The sequence below is a fragment of the Acomys russatus genome, chromosome 19 (genome assembly GCF_903995435.1).
Source record: "Acomys russatus chromosome 19, mAcoRus1.1, whole genome shotgun sequence".
Taxonomy (NCBI): Eukaryota; Metazoa; Chordata; class Mammalia; order Rodentia; family Muridae; genus Acomys; species Acomys russatus.
The window spans coordinates 60378247-60384812 of record NC_067155.1 but is presented as its reverse complement, the minus strand read 5'-3'; positions in this window follow the sequence as shown (position 1 = coordinate 60384812).

Here is a 6566-nt window from a genome sequence, read left to right as displayed (position 1 = left end):
TGCCCCCTTATACACTGAGGGAGTCAGGCTTGGTGGCGCGCCCCCTTATACACTGAGGGAGTCAGACTTGGTGATGCGCCCCCTTATACACTGAGGGAGTTAGGCTTGGTGGTGTATCCCCTTATACACTGAGGGAGTCAGACTTGGTGGCGTGCCCCCTTATACACTGAGCCATCTTGTTGGGCTCCTCTCCTTTCTTCTATTCTCTCACCTCTTCTGTTTTTTCTTTTTCTGTGAATCCTTTGTTAGGGTCTACATGCCGGGCCTGGAGAATGTAATGTTTTACTCCAGCCTTATTCACTGGAAGAGCAAGGTAGTAACATCTGGTTTGACCACCTGCAAGGATCAAAGCTGCCCCTCAGTTTCCTCATCTGTAAAGCGGGAATAATTTCACACCTGGCCAGGGTCAACCTTAGCAGGTTGATATAAGAATGAGTTGAAACAACGTGTAAGAAGATGATTCCTCGCTGACAACAGGATATTAAAATGTGAAATGTAATTATGCATTCACTGCCTACCGCAGGACTTGTAGGTGCTGCAAAATTGGGCAGAGTCCACAGGAACCATGGTTGGGAGCTGCTTTAATTGTTACCACCAGATGGCAGCAAAGAGCAAGTTTCCCTGTGAGGCTTCCTCTGCCTGCCCAGTGGGATCCAAATGCAGGATAAAATGGTTGATGGCTCTCCCCCATCGTCTTTACCTGCTCTTCTCTGCCTCCCCGACGCTTCTCAAGCCCAAGACCACCAAGGTATTATTTTTCTACCAATTCCTTCTGTGGGAATGATTTTAAAACACACATTCAAGGGCAAATTGGAATTAATGGCAATCCCTGTGTTTACAGCCCGTAGTTAATGTGATCAATGAAACTGAACCCAGGGGAATGTATGAAATACACACTAAGGAGGCAACAGGGAAATATGAAAATATGTAAACAGATTACTTAAGACCCAAGTTCCTATCCCAAGTGGGTGTATCTGGGATCCATCCATTCAATAAATATTTATTCGTGGCTCGGGAGTAAAGTTCTTTTTTTTTTTTTTTTTTTTTTTTTTTTGGTTTTTCAAGACAGGGTTTCTCTGTGTAGCCTTGGCCATCCTGGACTCGCTTTGTAGACCAGCCTGGCCTTGAACTCACAGCGATCCGCCTGCCTCTGCCTCCCGAGTGCTGGGATTAAAGGCGTGCGCCACCACTGCCCAGCGGGGAGTAAAGTTTTTTTTTTTTTTATTTGAATTTTAATTTTTTTGAGATAGAATAGAGTCTCTCTGTTAGCCAGATCTGGCTGTCCTACAAACTTGCTTTGTAGACCAGGCTGTCCTCGAACTCACAGAGATCTGCCTGCCTCTGCCTCCTGAGTGCTGGGATTAAGGGTGTGTGCCACCATATTCTTTTTTAATTTTTGTGGTTGTTTTTGTTTTTTGAGACAGGGTTTCTCTGTGCAGCCGTGGCTGTCCTGGACTCACTTTGTAGAGCAGGCTGGCCTCGAACTCACAGCGATCCGCCTGCCTCTGCCTCCCGAGTGCTGGGATTAAAGGCGTGCGCCACCGCACCCGGCCAGTCTTTATTTTATAATATTAGCTCTATTCTATTAGCACAGACATGAGGGGAACCCCAGTGGTGTGTTCTAGGGTGACGATATCTGGAGGGGGGTCAGGGAAAGTCTCCCTGGAAATGCATTCCTTGAGGTGAGATTCTGGAGCTGGCTATGCGAAGGAGCACACAGAGCCTTCCGTCCTGAGGGAACCAGGCATCGACGGTCCAGTGAAGCCCGTGTAACTCAGGGGCACTTAGCTGTTTCCCGGTTTACTTGTCACCACATCCTCTTACACATATTTTGAAGAATCCTCATGCGAGCTCACGGACGTCATCATTCACTTGCTGCAAGGATGCTGCATTGATCCCACAGCATCCTTATGATGACGCTGTGACTACACATCTGGACCACACAGGGCTCAGCCATTATCCTCGAGAGGATGCTAATGGGACAAGGACTCCTTCCCCGCAGCCTCTTTTTTTTTTTTTTTTTTTTTTTTGGTTTTTCGAGACAGGGTTTCTCTGTGTAGCCTTGGCCATCCTGGACTCACTTTGTAGACCAGGCTGGCCTCGAACTCACAGCGATCCACCTGCCTCTGCCTCCTGAGTGCTGGGATTAAAGGCGTGCGCCACCACGCCCGGCTCCCACAGCCTCTTTACCTTAACAGGTCAGGATGGCCCTTGTAGAGCATGTCTATATTTTGACCAGGCATTTCTTGGCTCTGTTCCTGTCCTCCATCACCTGTGTTCCTGACACTGAGCGCTCCTAACCTGGAGCCATTGCGGTGGTTTGAATACCGCCGCCCCCCCCCCCTCCTCATAGGCCCATAAAGAGTGGCATTATTAGGTGTCGCGCCTCACTCGGCAGGCAGGAAAGACGTGACCACCAGTTCTTCTCCAAGCAGTTTATTCAAGCTCTTCGTGCTAGCACCTCCCCCGAACCACACCCGTCACGCACTAATAAGGCATACTATCATCCAATCCATTCACGCCACGTCTCGCAACCTCATAGGTCCACGAAGGCGGAACTACCGCCGGCCGTGGGCTATATCCAAATAAGGACTTGTTTGTATTCTACAGAGGCGGCTCTGGCGGCGTGCCAGGCGCCATCTTAGGGTGCGGTCCTCGGGGGCTCTCCACAGTTCCCCCTTTTTTGTTTTATGATAATGACACATCAGGACTTCAACGCAACAGGTGAGAGTAGAGGTCTGATCTCCGGTATGTATGGGCATTTGTTCACAGTGCCCTCAAGCAAGCCCTTCACTCGCCGAGTGCCAGACCTAGCTCTATACGTTTCCATGGACACTTGTTCACACTGCCCTCAAGCAAACCCTTCATTTGCTGAGTGCCAGACCTGGCCCTGTACCTTTTTCCCGGAGGTGGGGTCTGGGATACCAACCCACATGCAATCAGACTTGCTCCCCAGAAGGCCATTAACTGCATACAATGTACCTCCTGTGCAGTGCTTTGCCTCGCACCCTGAGTGTGACGAAAAACATTGTGTCAATTCTTCAGGACAGACAGCCAGATCTGAGGCGACTGTCCTGCCTCAACTGCTGCAAACGCCTGAGCCATCAAGACCTGAGTGCGATGTTGAGACGCTCTTAATCGACAAACACACCACAGGCATACGCCACTCACACCCAGGAATACAACGCTTAAAGCCCCGATGCCTGCCCATTCCTTCAGATGATCAATAGCAGTCGCTAGCCAAGTGGAGAGTCCATCTGCAAAACCCAGGTCAACACGGGTAGAATTGATTGTAGTAATTGACAATCGAAGTTCCCTCAGCAGTCCCTCGAAGTTGATTGACCAGTTACCTAGAAGATGACCAGAGAGCTGTTTAGATAGATTTGCAGCCTTAGTAAAATTAACATACTGGATTGAAGTAACACAAATTCCAGGCAATTTCCAGATCCTTACCTAATTTATCCCAACTCGGGAGGGAAAGGTGGCCGGACACCGCGAACCAAGGGGCCACTGTGTCACATTCAGTCAGGAAGGTCTCTAAGGTTTTACTTTTAAGCTTAAGTCCCTTTGATTTTAACAGTTCTCAGAGGGCAGCGGAAACTGGGAGAGAAGGCAACGCACCCATACTTTGACTTTTCCTCCTCTCGAGAAACCTCGTGCATTAGCTCCCTTCCAGAGACCTTAGGATTAGCTCCCTTCCGGAGACTTTAGGATTAGCTCCCTTCCGGAGACCTTAGGATTAGCTCCCTTCTGGAGACCTTAGGATTAGCTCCCTTCTGGAGACCTTAGAACTAGCTCCTTTCCGGAGACCTTGGAATTAGCTCCCTTCCGGAGACTTTAGGATTAGCTCCTTTCCGGAGACTTTAGGATTAGCTCCCTTCCGGAGACTTTAGGATTAGCTCCCTTCCGGAGACTTTAGGATTAGCTCCTTTCCGGAGACTTTAGGATTAGCTCCCTTCCGGAGACTTTAGGATTAGCTCCCTTCCGGAGACTTTAGGATTAGCTCCCTTCCGGAGACCTTAGGATTAGCTCCTTTCCGGAGACTTTAGGATTAGCTCCCTTCTGGAGACCTTGGAATTAGCTCCCTTCCGGAGACTTTAGGATTAGCTCCCTTCCGGAGACTTTAGGATTAGCTCCCTTCCGGAGACCTTAGGATTAGCTCCTTTCCAGAGACTTTAGGATCAGCTCCCTTCCGGAGACTTTAGGATCAGCTCCCTTCCGGAGACTTTAGGATTAGCTCCCTTCCGGAGACCTTAGGATTAGCTCCCTTATGGAGACCTTAGAACTAGCTCCTTTCCGGAGACCTTAGGATTAGCTCCCTTCCGGAGACCTTCCCCTTTTCCAGGGGTCATAAGCTCCACTTACCAGGAACTTACCCGCCGGCGATCCTTGACCACTTGGAGTTCTGAACTTCACGGTGGGGGAGTGGACAGCGAGGTCCCCGTACGGGCCACCACTTGTCGCATCTCGCTCGGCCAGCAAGAAAGACGCGACCACCAGTTCTTCTCCAAGCAGTTTATTCAAGCTCTTCGTGCAAGCAACTCCCCCGAACCACCCCCGTCACGCACTAATAAGGCATACTATCATCCAATCCATTCACGCCACGTCTTGCAACCTCATAGGTCCACGAAGGCGCAACTACCGCAGGCCGTGGGCTATATCCAAATAAGGACTTGTTTGTATTCTACAGAGGTGGCTCTGGCGGCGTGCCAGGCGCCATCTTAGGGTGCGGTTCTCGGGGGCTCTCTACAATTAGGAGGTGTGTTGGAGGAAGCATGTCACTGGGGTGGGCTTTCAGGTCTCGGATGCTCAAGCCAGGCCCAGTGTCTCTTCCAGGTGTAGAACTCTCAGCTACTGCTCCAGCACCATGTGAACTGTAAGCCAGCCCCAGTTAAATGGTTTCCTTTATAAGAGCTGCTGTGGCCCCGGTGTCTCTTCCCAGCAATAGGAGCCCTAACTAAGACAGCAGAGGAGCAAAGGGGCTGTGGGTGGAACTTAGGAATCAATGAACTTGGGTGGGGGAAAAGAAACTCCTTTCTTTGTTTTCACTAATTTCTAGTTGAAACCTGAAAAGATTTCTTCTTCCCTTATGAATGTAGACCACAGATCATGGGGGTGTTAGCGAAGCCTGTGTCTTTGTCACCAAAAGTCACAGATATTTGTATGTGGCATAGCTAGCTGGTACCGACACGTCAGAATTCAGACATCGGCGCTAAGAAAGGATACTGGTTTTTAGATTAGCTGCTGCATTTTTTTTAAAAAAAGGATTTTAATAAAGACAAATGTATACTACATGCCGGTTTGGTTTTGTAATAAATCTAGATAACCCTATTTTAATGCAGTTCTCTATTTATAACCTTGTTTTAGATCAGGCATTTAAAAACCATTATTCTGAGGATGGTCCTTCAGCTTTACAAGGCACCAAAGGAACGCCATGCCAGGGAGGTGAAGAAGCTGCGGGTGGCAGCTCCTGCCTCTGGGTGGACTCAGAGCCTCATGGCTTTATACACCTAGGGAACCTTTGGTCTTTGTGGGCCCTTCTTCTATATGTGACATATTGAGGTATATTTTACAATTGTGTTTGTGTATAAAGGCAAATGTCAACCAGGGGAGGTGGTACACATGTTTAATCCTGCCTGGCATTGGGGACAAAGAGGCAGGTGGACCTCTGTGAGTTTGAGGCCAGCCTGGTCCACACAGTGAGACTTTGTCAGAAAGAAGGAAGGAAAGAAAGAAAGAAAGAAAGAAAACAAAGGAAAGAAAGAGGCAAATGTCACCCAGACTGGATCCACAATTGTTTCATTTGCTTGTTTTCTTTGGTTCTCTAAAGCAATTAAAACATTTTTGCTGTCTCTCTGCATCTGCTCTACTTGACGGAGAACTTGGCCTTGAGTAAGCTCATTCATTTCCCATTCTTCAATGATATATCCCAGGGATGTTCAGGTCTCCATCCTCTGTCTGTCTGTCACCTGTTGTCTGTCGCATATGTATGTGGTGGGAAACCAGGGCCTTGTGCATGCTAAGCAACTATTCTGTCACTAGGCCACACCCCAGCTTACCTACTGGGGTTCAGTTCAATGGCTACTTATTTCAAAACACTCTTTGAGCCTCTCCATGTATAAATCATGTTACCATTTCCATATTGCTGTATTACTATGTACGGCTTCCATAATAACATTACAAGCAGGCAGGTGGGTGGGAGAGATACTCAAACTATGTTGGCCAGCACTCAACATACTGAAATCCAATACTAGTTAGTGTGATCAACTTGATTAGATTAAGAAGCACCTGGAAGATTACAGAAGAACACCTTTGGGAGTATTGGTGCATGCATTTCCAGTCTTTTCAGAGGGGGAAGACTCACCCTAATGTGGGCAGTGCCACTCCACAGGCCTGGTGGGTGGGGGGCTAGATGGAATTAAGTACAAAAAGGAGAAAGCCTGCAAACCTAGCATGATACTGTTCTGTGGGGAGGGGGTGAGTTGTCTATATTTAATTAATTGATCTGGGAAGACGTAGCCCACTGTGGGTGGCGCCATTCCTTACTCAGAGGGACCTTAACTGCG